Here is a 21,116-nt window from a genome sequence, read left to right as displayed (position 1 = left end):
GTAGAAGGAATACTGGTTCTGGAGCTAAAGAACTCAAGTCCAAACTCAGCCTCTGGCACTTACTACTTGTGTGACATTGGGCAAGACTAAGCCTCAGTGCCCTCATCTACAAAATGAGGTTAGCTGGGTGTGATGACACAAGCCTACAATCCCAGCTCCCGAGAAGGCTGAAGGGCTCTGAGTTGCAACAGGCTATGCTGATCATACATGACACTAAAGTCAGCATCAATATGATGAACTTCTGGGATCAGGAGGCTACTGGGTTACTGAAGGATGAATGAAGGACATTAAAAAAAGGTCTAGGCTCATGGGTTAACTGGTCCCTGTACTTTTTGCTTGGGGGATATGATGAGACTCAATAGTTTACAAAGTGGGGGGGGAGGTGTTTGGGCTACTTGACCTCTGAGGTTCTTTGCAGTTCTAGATCTTGGATCTTTGGTATACTACCAAAAGCCCTTTTTGTTGTATGCTCACAACAAAATTTGACTTACTGTTTGTGTGTGTCATTTTCAGTCATGCCTGACCTTCACGATCCTTTTGGGAGTTTTCTTGGCAAAGATACTAGAGTGGTTTGCCATTTCCTTCCCCAGCTCATTTCACAGATGAGGAAACTGAGGCAAACAATGTTAAGTGACTTGCACAGGGTCATACAGCTAGAAAGTACCTGAAGTCAGATTTGAACTCAGGAAGATGATTCTTCTTGGTTTAGCCTGGTATTTTATCCACTGCACCACCTAGCTGGCCCCCTGTCGATTCCCTTTTATGGAATCATGTACTTATGTTGGATCATTTAGTGTTACTACCTAAGTCACGTTTCACTAGCCTAACCACTTTGTTTTACAGATGAACAAAAGGAGACCTAAAGAGCTAAAAGGTCACATAGATAATGGATAGCAGAACCAGAAACGTGATTCAGTAGAAAGAAAATTGTCTGTAGAGCCAGAGGAAATGGGTTCAAATTCTATCTTTCATGCTTATTACTGTGGTCTCACCTGGTGACACTATGGACTTCTCCACCATTCCCCTGGTTTGTAGGAAGATTATAACTGGGATTACCTCATCATCCTGTAAAAAATCATGAGCCTTGCTATTCCACCTCGTCACTACCCTCTTGCCTTTTCTGACTGGAGGGTGAGGGGAGGTCATGAATTCCAAACCTCCATTTTAGGAGATACCTCAGCTCAGGCATTTCCAAGTCATTTCGCACCTGGCTGTACCACTTTAGGACTTCTCTGACTGATATCTTCACCATTCCTCTGAGTTGGCACCTTCTCTTCTCCCTTCCCCTGCTTTCAGCTTCCTTTTGGGCATTGCCTCTCCCCCCCCCCCCCCCCCACTGGATTGCAACTTGTGTTTTCTTGGCAATCCATAAAATGAAGGGAATGCACTAGATGACCAGTGGGGTTCTTTCTAGGTCCGTATCTACAATCCAATGACTAAATTTAAGATTTCCTAGAGGCATGGTACAATGCATAGAAAACTGGGCTTGAAGTCCGGAGACCTGAGTCCTTAATAAATGTGTCCTTAATGTTTCACTAATTAAGTTAAATTAAAATAAGAGTTTAAGTATTTAGACAGAGGTCCTTAGGCTAGTTTCCCCTGCTCAGCTCCTTCCCTCTTGCTCATTTTCTGTTATGGAATGGAACTAGGAACATTAATAGGAATAACAAGAAGACAGCTCCTTCTCCTCCTCTCACAGTGGACCTGCCTACAATTAAATCAGCCACCTCTGTGTAAGTATGTGGAGTGAGCAGGGATTTTTGCTTGCTTGTCGTATGCAGCTTTCTCATTTTGATGTTACTGCTTTGTTCCAGGTTATCATCCTGCAGTAATTTGGCCCAGTTTGTTGGGCTTAACTTCTCGTATTTTTCTTTCCAGGAACTCAGTAAGAGAGTCTATGTAATTCTCCTCTGTAGTCTTTTCTGGGTCATGCAGAGGTGGCCTTTTATAGATTTTTTTTTTTCCTTCAAAATGCTTATTGATAAAATAAAGCACCTGCAGATTTTGTGTTTCTGTGGGCCTGGAGTGATCCATGGGTAATTTGTTGGGAGATACTACATGGGAAATTACTGGTGGTCAGCTGAATGTTAAATGAAAAAAATATTTATTAAGTGATGAGCATATGCTAAGCACTCAGGATGTGATAAAAAAAAAATCAAGAGCGAGCCTCCATCACAAGAGATGAAAGTAAATAAAGTAATGCAGGATATGTATTCTAAGGTTTTTCTTCCTACTCTTCTTTCCAGGTTTCCCCCTCTTGTTTTGTAAAAGTGGGTGTCATTCAATACATTTGCGGGACTATTAGTATTTCCTATAGGAAAATGCGTCTAACAAACATGCTGAATACCTCTTCTGAGGTAATGTCAGCTTCAAAATCCCTATAGTAATTACAGGGTCTGACCCAGCAAAAATCACCTGTTCATCTCCATATTTATCACAGCATAATCTTTTGCCAGGATTGCTGAGAATAGCAAGGGCATTTCCTCTGGCTTTCGAAGCTTCTGAGGCTCCAGGTGCTCACTTCCTAACTGGCTGAAATTTCTTTGGCAGGCTTTTTAAAATCTTCATCACCAATGTCTCTTCCAAAGGATGGATTTCTCAGTAATTTCTACATCTATTTATCCTCTGAGCCTCCCGCCAAGTAACTACTCCCCCATATAAGTAATGCTCCAGATTTTGCCTTTTCATACAGTTATGGCATCCACAGAAGTCAGAACTCTCTGTGGTTTCATCTGTTAGATTTTTATTTCTTTTAAGGGTATCAATGTGTGCAGCAAAGTAATAGCACTTCCATTAGACCAAGTACTGTCCCTAAAAAGCAGCCTTTCCTCGCTTACTCTGGAGATCTTTCTCTGAGTATATAGTAACAATTAGATCATAGACTCAGAAAATTCTATCATCATGAAACTGCAGTTGGGAGAGACCTCAAGCTTTATCTGGTCCAAATCCTTCATTTTACAAATGAGAAAACTGAGGCCCAGGATGTTTAGATGACTCACCCAACATCACACTGGCAGTCAATATCAGAAGCAGGATTTAGATCTAGAGCCAATGCTGTATCACACTGAACAGTTAAGTGTTGGGGCCATACTGTGGATTTCACATGGGCTTCTCAATGTCCAGACAAAACCTGAATAAATAAAATTTCCTTTCATTCTAACACTCCCTAATTCCCAGAGTCACTGGCATGTTTTCTTCCTTCAACAGCTAAACAGTGTCCTGTCCTTGAGATGTGGATTGAAAAAGAAGACTGAGCCATAGAAATAGTTCGTTACTGACATGGGGGTTGTTTCCAACTTAGCTGCTTGTGTGCAGTTATATTATCAAATTGTTAGAATAAAGGTCAAACTCAACATGACATGAGTACAACCTGCAATTACAAAAGAGATATAAATAAATAGATCTCCAACTCCAATGTTATTGCATCTGAAAAAAAAAGAAATGAAGGTAAAATCACTGATTCTAACTGATAGATAAAACAATCACTACAACAAGGAGATCAAAAGAGCTCAGAAACTGTTTCAGCCAGTAAATGCTTGAACTCCTCACTAAGCAGAGAAACATGGAGTACAAATCTCTTAAAAATCATTAGGGAACAGAATGGTAGAAGATTATAAGTGGTGTCACTTCAAAAAAAAACAGTAAACATAAAATTGAAGGAATGAATAAATTTGAGGCAAACTTGGTGCAAGATCCAGTTAAACATAATCATTCCAAAATAATTTGTAGAAAAAATTGGAATAAGGACAATAAATAGGGAAAAAGCATTTACCAACATCTCTATAACAATGTATCTTCATCATCAGTGTCAGTGGAACTACCATTTTTGGACTATAATTCCTTCAATGGCACTTAAGAAAATAAAATTAGGAGAGGTAAATTAACCAAACCATGTACACACAGCAAATGTTTATGCTGGAGGTGACAGAGATTTTTTAAGTTAATGCTTAAAAAATGAAAAAAAATAAAGGATTTTAATATTACCAAAAAAAAAAAAGACTAAGAAAATCTAATGACTTCTTTCACTACTTTACAAAATAGTTATGAGAATGGTCTATACACTACACACATAGTGAGGATATCCTTAATGAAAATATGAGAAAGGAAGCTGATTTTCATATGCAAAAACCTCAAAATATTTTACTTTGTTGAACATAATACAGATATAAAGGCTCTCTTTCAGAATGAAGTCAATTATGCAAAAATTGTTCGGTCCAGATCTGCGATTTCATTGGCACAGATAATTCCTCTGTGGAGGGAAAAGTCTTTATAAGCTTTGTTGGCACTAGCTCAAGAAAGGGTAGGTTTTTGTTGCTATTATTTCTCCTAAGTGGATCCTTTCTCATGAGACCTTTAATACTATCAAAATAGAAAATCATGGCGAATCTGACTAGTCTCTGTGACTTGAGCTTCACTGATTACTGTTTGGCTCAGAAGCATAAGTCTTGACATCTCGAAGGCTGTGGCTTTCCATATTCCCTTTCTTTCTTTTTTTTTTTTAAGCAATTGGGGTTAAGAAACTTGCTCAAGGTTACATGGCCAATTATTTCTGGTTGTGGTGCTGAGTATCTGAGCCCAGATTTGATCCCTGGGTCATCCTGACACTGGAGCTGGTGCTCTTACTCGCTGAGCCACCTGGACGCCCCTAAGCAATTGGGGTTAAGTAACTTGCTCAAGGTTACACGGCCAGGTGTTTCTGGGTGGGTGCTAAGTGTCTGAGCCCGGGATTCGATCCCCAGGTCATCCCGACACTGGAGCCGGTGCTCTTACTCACTGTGCTACCTGGCTGCCCCGTCTCCCATGCCTTCTTACCCTGTATCACCATTCTCTACCTTTACCCCAGATTTTCCCATTTAATGATCTACTGAGCAAAACTTGAGGACTTAACTCTTTTCTTTTTCTGCCTTGAGGGTGAAGGGATTCATGCCAGTTGTCTCTCATTCTTGCCACCCAGTACCCTGGAGCTCACTTCCTTTTCAGGTTAGCAACCTATGCTTATTTAAAGTATGAAAAAAGGGTACAGATGTGGTGTGGATCTAGTCCATCCACAAGGTATTCTGCTGATTTCTGAGATTTTGCATGGTACAGAATTAGAGTAAATTGTCCTCCAAGGACCTCTTTGGAGCTGTGAATACAACTTTCATATTGATACTTCCTCAATACTCAATCCCCAATCCTCTCTTCTAATTAGCCTATTTCCATCCCCAATGAACAAGCCTTCCTCTAAGCACTTCTAAAGCACTTTCTGCTGGAGAGTTTTAAGTATGTTTTGCTTAGTTGTAGCACTTCACCCTAAGGGGAAAGTGTCTCATCTTTATTAGAGCGTAGTGCCAAGATTAATTTGTCCCCTTCATAATTCTTCGGAAAGCCCTTCTTGAGTTTTTTTGTCTGTTATCTTGATTTTAGGAGCACATGTGCTCTGGTGCTATGATTTCTGGATGTTGTGTTGTTGTTCTTAGTTTTTTGAGGGGAACCCGTGACTTCCTGGGGTTGTGTCTTAACTTGCACTGTGAATTGGACTTAAGTGAGGCAGAGTTGTACAAAGATGTCAGCCTCACTCATTCAGAATCATCAACATACAGCGGCAAGACAAAAGTCAAGATGACTGGTCATGGCTTGGGATTCAGTGGATGACCCAGGCATCTTCCATGTCTGACCAAGCTCTAAATGCTCTACAGCACCTGCTTCAGTCACTTTCATGGCTGTTGGAACAAATCATTTTCATCCACCCATTCCAGCCAGGGGAAGTCTTTACATATTTGGAGTAGATGTTCCCCTAACTCACTGACAGATTTGAGGCCTCTCAGTTACCCTTAACCTGGTTTAGCCCATCACTGCATATGCTATAGCTTCTTAGATACACAGGTGAGAGTTGGGTGACAGATGGACACCAAAGGTGGATGAGCAGCCCTTTTCAGGGCTCAGCAAGCCCTCACATCAAAGATGCTTATTTTCCCTGAACACTCCACACACCCCAATATAACATATGGATGTTACTGAGGGTTGAAACAAGCCAGTCACTTACCACCTAAGTAAGAGGCTGAAACCTCTTATCTAGTATATGATCTGTAAAATCAAGAAATTTCTATCCATCCCACATTTTCCATAATTCAAATGTTTCAATCATTAACAAAATAAGTATCAATATTTGCCACTGTCTAAAATACTTAAACTCTTATTTTAACTTAATTAGTAAAACATTTAAATTATTTTTTCAAGGAAAGTAACTGACAGTATTCACATACCCATAGTCTTTATTAAAATAATATTTTCTTCTTAATTTACTACCAAATCCTCATTAGTATTCTAATGTAATGGACTTTTAGCATACAGATAAGTTACTTCCAACTTCAGTTTCAGAGGTGATCAATGAAACAGAATACTATAATAAATTTGTAAAATAGAAACTCACATTTATACCACCAAAGTTTACACACTGATTTTGATGTATTTAGAATGACCAGATCTTTACAGAAATAATATCACTTTCAACCCTGATAAGTTATGACAATGAAAAAAGCAACTGAAGTGTGGTATAGTAGACTGAACTCCTAGACTGATAGTGATAAGATTTGATTCTGGATCCCTGGATCCCTCATATAATACCTTTGTGATTTTAGGTAAATCACTTAATCTGGCTCTCGTTTCCTTTATCTGTAAAATAAGGGCTGTATTAGATGATATCTAAAGTCCCTTCCAGCTTTAATGTTTTACCAAGTGTATAGACTTTTACCAAATCTGTATCATCCTCAACAGTTATCCTTACCAACATTGTATGAAATTTCTCCAAAGGCCAAAGTCAAAGAACAAAATTTGGAGTAAATGTGACATAATAGGATCAGGGACCTGGATCTTCATCTTGGCCCTGAAGCTATGTGACCTTGAAAAAGTTGCTCAACCTCTGAGTCTCACTTCTCTCATCTTTGAATGAAGGAGGAAGAAACGCTAGATTTTTTTAAATGTTTCTTGCAGCAATTAGAGCCTATGACTAGTATTTTGCTCAGAATATTAAGGATATAGGGGGCTGCTAGGTGGCACAGTGAATAGAGCACCAGCCCTGGAGTCAGGAGGACCTGAGTTTAAATACAGCCTCAGACACTTAACACTTACTAGCCATGGGGGCAGAGTCAAGATGGCAGAGTAGAAACAGGACCTCCAAGAGGCTCTGGCTCCCACTCCCTCCAATTCATGTAAAAGGTGACTCTGAACAAACTTTGGAGCTAGAGAACCCACAAAATGACACAGAGAAGCTAACCTCCCACTGAGGACAGCCTGGCAGGCCGGCAGCAAGCAGCCAGCACAGTGCTCTGGGAGCCAACCCCAGCCCCGAGCCAGCCGGAGGTCTTAGCCCCAGGGGAGCCTGACCAATCAGAGGCTGGAAGGACTTCAGATCACCAGAATCTGTGATGGTTTCCAGAATTATCAACACATAGATGCTAAGGACAAAGTGAGAGGTCAGTACAGTGTGGACTTTGGGATCCAGCAGTTGGGAGTGTGGTCAGCCTTTGCCCAGGGACAAGAAGCTGCTGAGGCTGCAGAGCAGCTGCCTCCACATGGTAGTTTAAGCTCCTGGCCTGCATACCGTAGGGGGACCAAGTGTACAGTCTGAGGGGTAATTGCTCTTGCTTTAACCTACTTGGATCTGAATTGCGATCTAGAGTGGAGGTCCTGGGGTGTATGACTAGCTTGCCAGAGAATGTGGAGGCACCCAACGAATACCTTCAGTAGCAGAGAAAACCCTAGCATTTGGGATGAAGCTCCCCTGTCTGGTGGCAGAGTCCTACTGTGGCAAAAAGCCCAAAAGTGAAGTAATTGAGTGACAACATGAGCAGGCAAAGGAAGCAAAGGAAGCAGAGCAATCCAACCTTACACTCCTATTTTGGGGACAGAAAGGACCAAAGCATGGAACAGGAGGAAGACAGTGAAGTCAGAACTCCGGCACCAAAAGCTTCCAAGAAAAATACAAGCTGGTTACAGGCCATAGAGGAGCTTAAAAAGGATTTTGAAAAGCAAATAAGAGAAGTGGAGGAAAAATTGGGAACAGAAATGAGAATGATGCAAGAAAATAATGAAATGAGAGTCAACAACCTGACTGAAGAAAATAACACCTTAAAAAATAGACTAACTCAAATGGCAAAAGAGGCTCAAAAAGGCAATGAGGAGAAGAATGCCTTAAAAAGCTGAATTTGCCAGATGGAAAAAGAATCTCAAAAGCTCACTGAAGAGAATCATTCCTTGAGAATTAGATTGGAGCAAATGGAAGCTAATGACTTTCTGAGAAATCAAGATACTATTAAACAGATCCAAACAAATGAAAAAATAGAAGGCAATGTGAAATAACTCATCGGGAAAACCATTGACCTGGAAAATAGATCCAGGAGAGATAATTTGAAAATTATTGGACTACCTGAAAGCCATGATCAAAAAAAAGAACCTAGAAATCATCCTCCAAGAAATTCTCAAGGAAAATTGCCCTGATGTTTTAGAACCAGAGGGCAAACTAGAGGTTGAAAGAATCCACCAATGATCTCCTGAAAAAGATCTCAAAAGAAAACTCCTAATGAATATTATAGCCAGGTTCTGGAATTCCTAGATTAAGGAGAAAATATTATAAGCAGCCAGGAAGAAACAATTTGAATGTTGTGGAAACACAATCAGGATAACACAGGATCTGTCAGCTTCTGCACTGAGGGATCTAAGGGCTTGGAATATGATATTCTGGAGGTCAAAGGAGCTGGGATTAAAACCAAGAATCCCAGATACCCATTAAAACTGAGTATCATGGGCGCTGGCCTAGGGTGCCTTCGAGTGATATCTGCGTCTGCGCAATCAGGGGCGGTCTTTTCCTGACAGCAGACAAGATGGCAGAAGTGGAGCAGAAGAAAAAGTGAACCTTCCAGAAGATCACCTACTGCCATGTGGACCTGGATCAGCTGCTGGACATGTCCTATGAACAACTCATGCAGCTGTACAGAGCTCGACAGCGACGGCAACTCAATAGGGGTCTGAGGTGCAAACAGCATTCCCTCCTGAAGCACCTGAGGAAGGCCAAGAAGGAGCCCTCCCCCCCCCCCATGGAAAAGCCTGAGGTAGTGAAGACACATCTTGGAGAAATGATTATCCTGCCTGAGATGGTGGGAAGTATGGTAGGCATCTATAACTGTAAGACCTTCAATCAGGTAAAAATTAAGCCCGAGATGATTGGACACTACCTGGGCGAATTCTTTATCACCTACAAGCCTGTGAAACATGGCCGACCTGGTATTGGAGCCACCCATTCCTCTCGTTTCATCCCTCTCAAGTAACCCGGATCCCAACAATAAAAACAAGAAGATTCTTAAAAACAAAACAAAACAAAACTGAGTATCATGTTTCAGGGGAAAATATGGTCATTTAGTGGAATAGAAGACTTTCAAGCATTCTTGATGAAAAAAACCAGAGTTGAATAGAAAATTTGACATTCAAATACAAGAAGCAAGAGAAGCATGAGAAGGTAAACAGGGAAAAGAAAGCATAAGGAACCTATCAAAGTTGAACTATTTACATTCCTACATGGAAAAATGATAATTGCAACTAATGAAACTTTTCTCAGTATGAGCATAATTGAAGGGAATAGAAATATATATATATATACATATATAAGGCTATGTGGGCATATGAATATGTATGTGAATGTGTGTATATATGTTTACAGGTATACATAGATAGAGGGCACAGGACCAATTTAATGGGAAAGAATGATACTTAAAAGGTGAAATTAAGAGGTGAGAGAGGAATATAAGGAGAGGAGATGGGGAGAGAGAACAGGGTAAACTATCTCATATAGAAGAGGCAAGGGAAAATGGTTACAATGGAGGGGAAGAATAGGAAGGCAAAAGGGAATGGGTTAAATTTATTCTCATTGAATTTGGCTTAGGGAGTGAATGACATACACACTAAATAGGGTATCTCACCCTACAGGAGAGTAGGGGGGAAGGGGATGAGAGGGAGGATGATGGAAGGGAGGTCAGGTTGGAGGGAAGGGAAGTTGGAAGCATCCACTTTTGAAAAGGGACAGGATCAAAGTAGAGAACAGAACAAATAGGAGGTGGGATAGGAGGGAGGGAAATATAGTTAGTGTTTCACAATGTATCTACTATGGAAATGTTTTGCATAGCTACACAAATACAACCTATATTGAATTGCTTATCTTCCCAGTAGGGGGATGGGGTGACAAGGGAGGAAGGGAATGTATCTGGAATTCAAAGTTTTAAAATCAAATGTTTAAAATATATACATACATATATATATACACAATTATCAATATTATTTTACATGTAACTGGGAAATAAGATATACAGGCACTGTGGCATAGAGATCCACTGTGCCCTACTGGAAAGTCAGAGGGGATATGGGTGAAGATATGGGAGAGAGCAGTTTAGAGGAGGGGACATCTAGTGGGATCAATATTTTGGGGTGATGCGTAGGGGAAAAACACAGAAAAAATTTGTAACTCAAAATCTTGTGGAAATGAATTATGTAAACTAGAAGCATTTGATTAAAAAAAATAAAGAAACACTTACTAGCCATGTGACTTTGGGCAAGTCACTTAACCCCAATTGCCCTGCCTTTCCCCCCTCTAAAAAAGAATATTAAGGACAGAATAGCTTTTTTTTTTTTGCTTCTAGTTACACAGATTATGACCTTATTAAAATTATTTGTGTTTATGGGGGATTGGGATAGAGCTAAAATTCCTATGTCACCTGGAAATTTCATTTTAGTAATTTAATTTTTTTCAAGTTCCTCTAAATTGACAAACGTTTTATCAGAACTGTCAAAGGAGCAAAGTGGAGACTTTTTGGTTTTCATTCCTTTGCCTATTCCTACCCAAACTCTAGGTAGGTCTAACAAGCAAGCATTAGTGGCAAATCCAGGGTATGAAGTTAGGATACTTTATTTTACTTCCAATGTTTATTCCACCCCACCATGCTGTCTAGAATAGGAGAGCTCACAAATAAAACTCTACTTTCTAGAGAAATTAATAATACCTTTTATTTGAGCTGCTAAGCTGCATTCATTCAACCAGAACCATTATTCTAGGTACTGGCAGTCTATTAAATTATATAGATGAGGAATCATTAACCCTTTTCAGTAGACAATGTCATTTTTATTTGAAAATTGACTTATTGCTATTATCTAGATAGATCCACCACTGTAGTGACTCTGTCTCTGTCCAAAGTTTAAATGAGGCCGAAAAATATAATTTTGAAAATAATATTTCAACATCTTGAATATCCAAAAATTTCAATTATACTTTGTTGGGAAAACCAATAAAAAGCAAACTTTATTTTAAAATAATTCTTATTAATTGATTGACAACAGGACTGCCTAATTTCAATTAGACTCACATACAGCTATAGCTGGTAGGCTCTTAGAATGCATCTAGTCCTTCTTCAACCATTAAGTACTATTTTACATAAAGAATCAAACCTATAGGATTTAGCCTGCACTATTTAAAATTTTTTTTTTTTACACAAGTGAAGATACCATGAATGGCAAGCACTCTAAAAGTGCAAATCCTGGGCAATTTAGTAAATGGAGGGACAATGAAATGTCTATTAATATACTTGAGACAGACTTAATACTACATAATTAGTACAATCGAACCAAAGGAAAAAGAAAAACATGTAATTAAGCTTGAATACATTAGAAAAAGATAAAAATGGTCTAATAATAGCTAAATCTGCCAAAACAAGGAGGTTATAAAAAGCAACCTCAGATCCCCACAATCAGAAGAAGATAGGAGGCCAAAGAGAAAAAAAGCAATGGGGAAAAAGAGATAAGGTTACCTTCTCACAGAAAGACAATGTAGCTTACTACGGGTGAATAATAGATGTTGGTACTTCTGTAGAATTTAGGAAAGTACTTTTCTCATAAATGAATCATCTTTTCTGCCCTGCCTTGAGCCCAAAAGAGTAAATTTTAACATGAATCACATTTATATGTCATTTAATGAGGTACTTTTTTCACAGAAACCATGTAAGACAGGTTGAAAAAGTATTATCAGATTAGGATTATTATTATTAATTAATATAAAATAATATTTATATAATATATTATATAGAAATGCATTGTATATAATATATTACATATAAATTTAGTATATGTAATATAAAATATATCACACTTTATATAAATGTATAATATAATATATTGCATATACTATACAAATATATCACATATTATATAATTATATATTAATATTATTATATTAACAGGTTAGGAAATTCAGATTTTAGGGTAGTTAAATGACTTGCCTATTATCCATTAAAGCTTAAGTCTGAGCTAGGACTGGAACCTAGGTCTTCTGATATCAAGTCCAAGAATCATTACAGTATACCCTTCCATTTCGTTTACTAGCATTCCTTATGTATTTACTCTGTTGAGCACTGTCTTTGGGCTACTGCTGGAAACCCTCCGAATAGATGGTATAAATTTATAATCTATCTGAAGCGTGGACAACGTCTAACCATAAAATGATTATACAAAATGGATCATAAGCTGTAGTTGGGGTAGGTACTTAGTCCACCCATGTGGCACAATTTAGGGGCACCAAGAGTTCTACCCCTCCAAAAAATCTTCCTCACCAGTTGGAAATATTCATTACTAATACAATTTCTTTGGGTTAAGTTATAATCTATAGCAATATTCTATCTAAGGGATAGATTGCACTAACTTATTAATACTCACCAAACACTGAGCATTGTGTGTGTGTGGGGGGGGTGTGTGAAAATCAAATTAATTTGCTAGGAATGGGAGTGAGGGATACACAAGACAAGAAATTTATTTTAAGAGCAAATGTCTGACACATGGGAAGTGTCCTAGGGAGGCCAGACCTACAGAGTTCAGGGTCCCTGAGTAATAATTTTTTTTTTAAAGCAATTGTGGTTAAGTAACTTGCTCAAGGTTACATGGCCAGTTATTATTTCTGGGTGTGGTGCTGAGTATCTGAGCCTGGATTTGATCCAGGTCATCCCGACACTGGAGCCGGTGCTCTTTACTCGCTGAGCCACCTGGCCGCCCCTAAGCAATTGGGGTTAAGTAACTTGGTCAAGGTTACACGGCCAGGTGTTTCTAGGTGGGTGCTAAGTGTCTGAGCCCGGGATTCGATCTCCAGGTCTTCTCAACACTGGAGCCGGTGCTCTTACTCGCTGTGCTACCTGGCCGCCCCTCCTGAGTAATAATTAATAATAATAATAGCTAACATTTATATATTATATTCCAGGCACTGTGCCAAGTACCTGATAACCCAGGGAAGGTGTTGCTATTATTATCTGCATTTTACATTTGAGGAAAATGAGGCAGGCAGAGGTTAAGTGACTTGCCTAGGGTAAGTATCTGAGGCTGAATTTGAACTCAGGTCCTCCTGACCATAAGCCCAGTACTTTATGCATGGAGCCATCTAGCTGTCACATAGCCACAAAGCACTGAAATGCTAGGGGGAGACAGGAGGAGGGAGATTTGATGAGGGGGACATAATGCATAGCTCTGATCCTGCCACTCACTTCTACACTTTGGATGACTCCCCCATTAAGCAGTGAATAATAATGCCAGCTATTCACATAACACTTTATAGTTACAACATTCTTTACATATGTTATTTCATTGGAAACTAACAATGACCCTGTGAGGTGGGAGTTGAGTCATTCCGGTTGTGTCAGCTCTTTGTGACCCCATTTAGGGTTTTCTTGGCAAAGGTACTGGAGTGTTTGCCATTTTCTTCTCCAGCTTATTTTACAGATGAGAAACTGAGACAAACAGGATTAAATGACTTGTCCAGGGTCACACAGCTAGTGTCTGAGGCCATATTTGAAATCAGGAAGATGAGTTTTCCTGACTTCAGGCCAAGTGCTCTAACACCACCTACCTTCCCCCATAGTGAGCACAAGTACTATAGGTCTTATTTTGTGTGTGAGGGAACTGAGTCCCATAGAGGTTAAATGGTTTTCTCAGGGTCCCACAATAGTTGGAATCAAGGCTCAAACCCAGATTTTCTGACTCTAGGCTATTTCCAGTAAATGATTATGTCTCTTGGAATAATGGACTCCCCATGCAGAATGATCATGCCATTTTGTAGACCTAGCACATTTTAGATGAACTCTTCTTCAACCTCACCCATCCCTGTTCTCTCCACTTCCCCAACTGTCGTTGATGATATCTATCCTGGGGTCTCTCACCACAGGACCTTATGTCCTGAGGTACAAGGTCTTTCCTCAAAGTTGCCTCCTCATCCAAATTTCTCTTAAAAAGTTGACTTTGTAGGGCGGCTAGGTGGCACAGTGAATAGAGCACTGACCCTGGAGTCAGGAGGACCCGAGTCCAGCCTCAGACACTTAACATAAAACTAGCTGTGTGACCTTGGGCAAGTCACTTAACCCCAATTGCAGTGCCCTCCCCCCTCCAAAAAAAAAAAGTTGACTTTGAGAGTTTATTTCCTGCTTTCTGCTGAAGGTAGCAGAATTGCTAGTTATGGCGCTGGCCAAGGATTGCCCCAGCACATTGCTTTTCTTGTAAATTCTCTACTCCCCTGAGGAAAAGCAGCCCTCTCCTGGATGTTCTTTGGACCGGAGCCACAGTTGGTTATATCCTAGATTCACATGACTCAGCTTTTTATCACCATGCATACTTTCCTTCTTTGATTTCATAGTGAGTGGGCTATAAAATTCAGAGTAAATACCATCATCTATTGGAGATATGGGACTAAATTTTATTGATCAGTAAATATTAAATAACTTGTTGCGAAGGGTCTTGTCTATTAAACAAGTGGCCTTTGAAGCCTAGAGTTAGTGGTTCCTAGTGACATGGCATATATTTTTTTCAAAATGGGGCCTGGCCAAATTTTTGACATACTGTTTATAAATTAAATGTTTGAGCAAGTCCCATTAACCCTCTGGACCTCAGTTTCCTATATGTATAATGAGAGAGCTGAATTTAACAACCTTTTTAATGACCCTTCTACTTCAAAATCCTATGATCCTATAAATGATATTTTCAAGAAACCAATAGTTAGGAAATTCTGAAGAATTCAGGACAAAGCTCCCTGCCCTTTTTCATTTTCATATTAAAATTTAAAAATACACACAACCATACCCCACTCTCCCATTCCCCATCTGAAAGCATTTTCCCTAGCATAGCATTTTAATGTTGGGAGAGATCTTAAAGGTCATCTAGTCCAACTCTCTCATTTTACAGGTGAAGAAACCAAGGCCCAGAGAGGTCAAGTAATTTGACCAGGGTTACCCAGCTAGTGAGATCTGCCCTATCCCCCTACCCAGGCTCTGAAGGGAAACTATGCCACATAATTTCTATGAAAAAAATTCCCAGGAGAAAGAAGACTGGAGTTGCTTAAGCTTCAATAGCATTACATAGCACTTGAGGGTTCATTGGGTTTAAAGTTCAGGAAGGGTATTGGGTCATATCAGCATTGGGGAAAAGATCTGACAGCATTAGCTCCAGGCACTTCTGGGAATTCTCAGTGACCTGGAGCCAAAATACACTAAGAACCAGCAGGAGCCTTCTGTTTCTGCTTCTAAAACATTATGCTGACTGCTGTATCTCTCTCCTTATGCTCTAGCCTCCAATAGGATCTCTTCTGAAAGTTCCTCTGAACTAATTCCATTATCTGAGGCAATGAGGGTGTTGTCTTTTCATGGCTGTGTCTGAATAGAACTATACCCTTTTTAGTGGCTCTGGTGAGCTGCCTAAGATGTCATTTATATCCAAACCAACAGGTAATGCCAAGTCCCATGAGGCCAGGACACTGACACCCACAAGAAGCAAGGACAGTAGAAAGTAGTGGTATCAAAATGACATTATAAAAAGGTGACCGGAGACAGAGATTAGTCATTGACCAGAGCTATTCTCTTCTCTCCTCAGAAAAAGTGCTGAATATTATTGACTTCCAGAGCCATAATTAGGAATTCTTGTGCCACGGGCAAATTCAGCTTGGGGAGAGGGGGAGGTGTTTATGGACCAAATACCAGCCAGGTCAACTCTCCAGCAAAGGATGTCACTCCAGCAAAGGATGTATAATTGCACAGATAATATAATCTAACTCTTTAATCAAACATTGTTTAAAAAAAAAGACTAGCTTTACTAACAGGGAAACAAATAAAATCACCAGCTAATGGGAAACCTATGGAACAATTTCTCAAAAAGATAAAATAAATATAATTATCTTATTGGGGTTGACTATCTTCTGCATGTCCTCCCACCACATTGGCAACTCAATCTACCCTTGGAGAAATACTTGGAGGGTTGTGTTGGGAAGGAAGGCCCTAGGAAGGAGAATTTGGTGTAGTAAACCAGGGCAAGGCAAGGGACCAAGGGTGGGGTAAGACATGGGCCAATAAAGAATAGCCAAGGTAAAGCAGTGACCCTTCCCCCAAACCCATCCTGGCATCCTGAGGCAAACCTCCACTCGTCCCATCATAGATATGATTCTACTAAAACATGGTCTGGATGATGACTTAGGCCAGTAAATCCATGATTACAAGGCCTACCCTTTGAATTTGTCAGCTGAAGGAAGATACCAATTTGTAGTAAGGAAGATAGGAATTAATACAATTTTAGTGGAAAAAATAAAAATGGACCTAATCACCTTACCTGAATCTTGTGAGGTAATTACTTTAAAGCAGTATCTTATGCCAGGTGGGCAAGACGAAATTACCAATAGTATAAAGGAATATGTTGAAGCAGGAGTGTTAGTGACTACAATCACATAATGGAACAATCCTGTTTGGCCAATATGAAAATCAGATGGGACATGGAGAATAACAGAGGATTATTGACAGCTGAATAAGGTGACTGCTCCTTTGTATGCTGCTGTTCCAGATACTGTCACCTTAATAGAAAGGATCCAGAAATATGATGGGACTTGGTATGCAGTTACTGATTTAGCCAATGCTTTCTTTACCATCCCAAAAGATTCTAAACAATGGGACAAGATTGCTTTCACGTGATAGGGCAGACAATATACTTTCACCTGCCTGCCACAAGGATACCTGCATAGCCCCACTATTTGTCATAGGATTGTGATTGAACATTTGGATGAATTAAAGCTACCTGGTGTACAGCTGACCCACTACATTGATGATATTATGATACAGGGAAAAAATGTAAAAGAAGTGGAGAAGAGTTTGATGCTTTTAATTGAGCATATGAAAAGCAGAGGATGGGAAATTAACCCTGCAAAGATTCAAGGGCCAGTTCAAAATGTAAAACTTGTGGGTAGACAATGGAATGAGGGAATATGATAGATTCTCCCGTAAGCCCAAGAAAAGATTCAGGATTTTCCTATACCTACCAATAAGAAAGAGGCCCAAAAGTTTATAGGATTATTTGGATATTGGTAACATCACACACTGTATCTGGGACAGATTTTTGAAATCTTTATATAAAGATACCCGGAAGAAATATGAATTTGATTGGGGATTTGAGCAGAGTAAAGCTGTTGAAGAAGCCAAGGTTGCTAAACAATTGGCCTTAGATTTATGGCCTATGCAAAATGACCCAGTGGAATTAATTACAAGTATAGGATGATTATGCAAAGTGGAGTTTATGGCAGAAACAACAAAGTTGAAATATACCTTTAGGATTTTGGTCTAGGAAACTTCCTTTATTGTTAGCAGCATATTGGCCTTTGGTAGAGACTGAACAACTGACTCTTGGCCATGAAGTGATATTAAGACCTGGAATCCCAATTAGGACCTGGGTAATGAGTACCCCAGCTTCTCACAGAACTGGACATGCACAAAAGGCCAGCATAATTAAATGGAAATGGTATATTCAAAATAGAGCTAAAACAGGCAAGAGTGGAGTTTCTGCTCTACACGAATCTATAGCAAATATTGATACTGATGGAAATGATACATCTTCTGAACCAGAGCAATAGTTAGTACAGTCCTTGGTAAAATGGAATGACAGATATGATGAATTAACTGAAGAAGAGAAGAAACATACATGGTTTACTAATGGGAAAGAAAAATATTTGGGACATAAAGGACATTGGAAAGCAGTAGCCAATGTACTAGGTGGACTTTGGAAAGTACTGGTATAGGTGGAAGTGTTCAATATGTAAAATTTATGGCAGTACATTAAGTCATCAAAATAGAACAAGGAGGACAGTGGCATATATTTACTGATTCATGGGCAGTAGCTAATGGGTTAGTTATATGGCTGCCCATGTGGAAAAATCAAAATTGGGAAATTCGTGGTAAACAAGTCTGGGGCAAAGAATTATGGGCAGATATATGGGACATGTCTTTGGTGACTGATTTGTCAGTTTTTCATGTAGATGCTCATGTGATCCTCACCATGCAGAAGGTGAGTACAATACACACGCTGATCGACTAGCAAAGTCTCAACATGTCGTCCCTACTCTGAAAACAACTGATGATCCAGTATTAGTAAAATGGGTCCATCAAACGGCTGGACACTTAGGGGTCCAGGACACACACTGGTGGGCACAAGATCAAGGTACAAGTATCTCTCATTCGTTGTTAAAACAGATAGCAGAGAAATGTCATATAGGTCAACTGGAAAAGGAACAAACTGTTTCTCGGGTAGTAATTGGGGAGATAGCAAGAGGAAAACTTCCAGCTCACATTTGGCAAATAGATTGTATTGATTCTCTACCATAAGATAAAGGATGCAAATTTATATGTACTTGTGTTGACACCCATTCAGGTGTACTAGTGGCTTGTCCTTATAAGAATGCAACCCAGAAAAACACTTGTAAAACTCTAGATCTCATAAGTCTATATTATGAAACCCCAATTCAGATTCAAAGTGACAATGAGTCACATTTCAAAGGTAATGAAATGAAGAGATATTATATACTAAACAATATAGACTGGATGTATCATATTCCATATTACCGACAAGCATCTGGGTTAATTGAAAGAATGAATGGATTATTGAAAGAAAAATTTGTATCAACATTGGGAGGATAATTTGTTCACTGCTTTATGTAATTTGAATAATAAACCATTAGGAGGAAGTATGCCTCTAGCCACAATGATGACCCCAAATCTGCAAATTAGAAAACAGCAGACACATAAGAGCCCAAATTTTGAGTATTGGACTATGAGGCCAGATGTCCTAGCACTATATCCAGGAACACCTGGTTCAGCAGGATATAATTTACAATGTTTAGAGGACTTTTGTTTGGATAGAAAAGAAATAAGAAATATCTCTACTGGAATATGTATGAGAATCCCTAAAAATCATTTTGGAAGGATATTACCCAAATCAGGATTAGCATCTCAAGGAATACATATATTGACTGGAGTAACAGATTCTAATTATCAAGGAGAAATTATTGTGACGTTCCAAAATTTGGATGAAGAACACTTACAGTTTTGTAAAAATGATAGAATAGTCCAAATGATTATTATTCCTTGTGAAATAATACTCCTTCTGAAATAACTATCAAAGGAACTGAAGGGTTTGCTTGTACTAATAGAATAAAATTGGTAGCTAAAGTATGGGTAAAGTGGAAGCCAGATAATGTTCCAAAGATTGCGAAGATTATAGCACATGGGACAGACAATACTGTGGCTGTTGTTGATTTAGGAGAAGATGATTGCCAAATTGTACCCTTAACTCATATATTTTACTGTGAATGAGGCTAGGATAGTGACTTCATGGACTCCAGAAGCCCAGCTGACCCTATATTTGTCTCCTTTTGGTTTTTTGTCTGTTAAACTTGTTTTCTTATTTGTTTCCTGCAAGCTTAGTACCCTCCACCTACAGATGCCTTATTGCTTAAGCTGGATGCCACCACCTGTCCATGACTGTTATGTGTCACGCTTGGACCTGGCATTGACTGAGCTCCAAATGCCAGCTAAAGAAATGACCTCTCCAATGGGACCTCTTGGGGCAGGGACAGCTCTATATCCAATTTCAGCTGGAAGTAGCTATGGAGAAGAGATCTTGGCCCCTTACCCTAAGATTCTGAGGCCCATTTGTTTGAGGGGGGGAAAGATGGGGTGCTTGTCCCCAAGCCCCCACCCTAAGATATTGCTTATTTACTATTATGCCTGTCAAATTGTTGCATGTTTCTGTTGATACCCGTTACCCCTAAACTCTTATTAATCTATGTAATGAAATGTATTGTTAATGTATCTTTGCTATATGAGGAACATGAAAGATCTTGGGGCTGAATGTACTGGTAATGGGAATTTGAAGATCTTCCCTGCCCCTTAATAAGCTTAAGGGAATTTGAAGACCTTCCCTGCTTTGAAGATATACCCTGCCCCTAATAAACAGAATGTAATCACATGGAGCCTGTGGTGGGAAAAGTTTGCTGAAGAGTGAAGCAGAGCCCACAGGAAGCTGGGAGTGAGAATAGCTAAACTGGAGGGAGGAGAGGACACATCCAAGGGAGACAGGCTTGTGAGTAACTATTGGTTTGTGGGAAGGCTCAAGGATCCTATGGCTCTCTGTGCTGTCATAGCTTCTTAACTTCTTTGCTACTATGATGGAATCGGCTTACTGGTTTTGAGATTTAGTTTTCTGGTGTCTGAATAAATGTTTTGCTTCTGTCTTTTATGTAGAGAGTCTGTTATATTTTACAATTGAGTAATATGCAGGCATATTTTTAGTGACCATTAACGCTGTGAATATTACATTGGCACTACAGTTCCTCTCAGATCTGCTTCTTCTGGGAGGTAGTGTGGTGTAATGGAGAGTACTGAAATGGGGATCAGGAAGTCCTGATTTTGAAGTGCCTCTGACACTAATGGATAGGCAGCTAGGTGGCACAATGAATAGGGTACTAGGACTGGCGTCAGGAAGACCTGAGTTTAAATCTGACCCCAGATTCTTATTAGCTGTGTGACCCTAGGCAAGTCACTTCTTCCAGTTTCCCTCAGATTCCTCATCTGTCAAATGAACAGGAAGGAAATGGCAAAACGCTCCAGTATTTTTGCCAAGAAAACCCCAAATGGGGTCACCAAGAGGGGGCACAACTGAAACAACTGAACAACAGCAACAGCCACAGTATCAGATGCTAATTAGCTGTGTTTCCCTGGATAAGTCATTTTCCCACTGTGAGTCAGACTCAATAACCTCAA

At 39.6% G+C, this 21,116-nt stretch overlaps 1 long non-coding RNA gene and 1 pseudogene across 1 annotated transcript in view; one reads left to right on the top strand and one right to left on the bottom strand.

Moving 5' to 3' along the window:
- The window catches only part of LOC138165710 (uncharacterized), an 81,443-nt gene that overhangs the window by 27,803 nt on the left and 32,524 nt on the right, over positions 1–21,116 (bottom strand). The window lies entirely within an intron of this gene.
- Positions 8,847–9,353, top strand: LOC138165659 (small ribosomal subunit protein uS19 pseudogene; annotated as a pseudogene).

The sequence above is a fragment of the Petaurus breviceps genome, unplaced genomic scaffold (assembly GCF_028583685.1).
Source record: "Petaurus breviceps papuanus isolate PSGF00001 unplaced genomic scaffold, PetGlider_PUasm1.0 214, whole genome shotgun sequence".
Taxonomy (NCBI): domain Eukaryota; kingdom Metazoa; phylum Chordata; class Mammalia; order Diprotodontia; family Petauridae; genus Petaurus; species Petaurus breviceps.
This window is presented reverse-complemented; position numbering and strand designations above follow the sequence as displayed.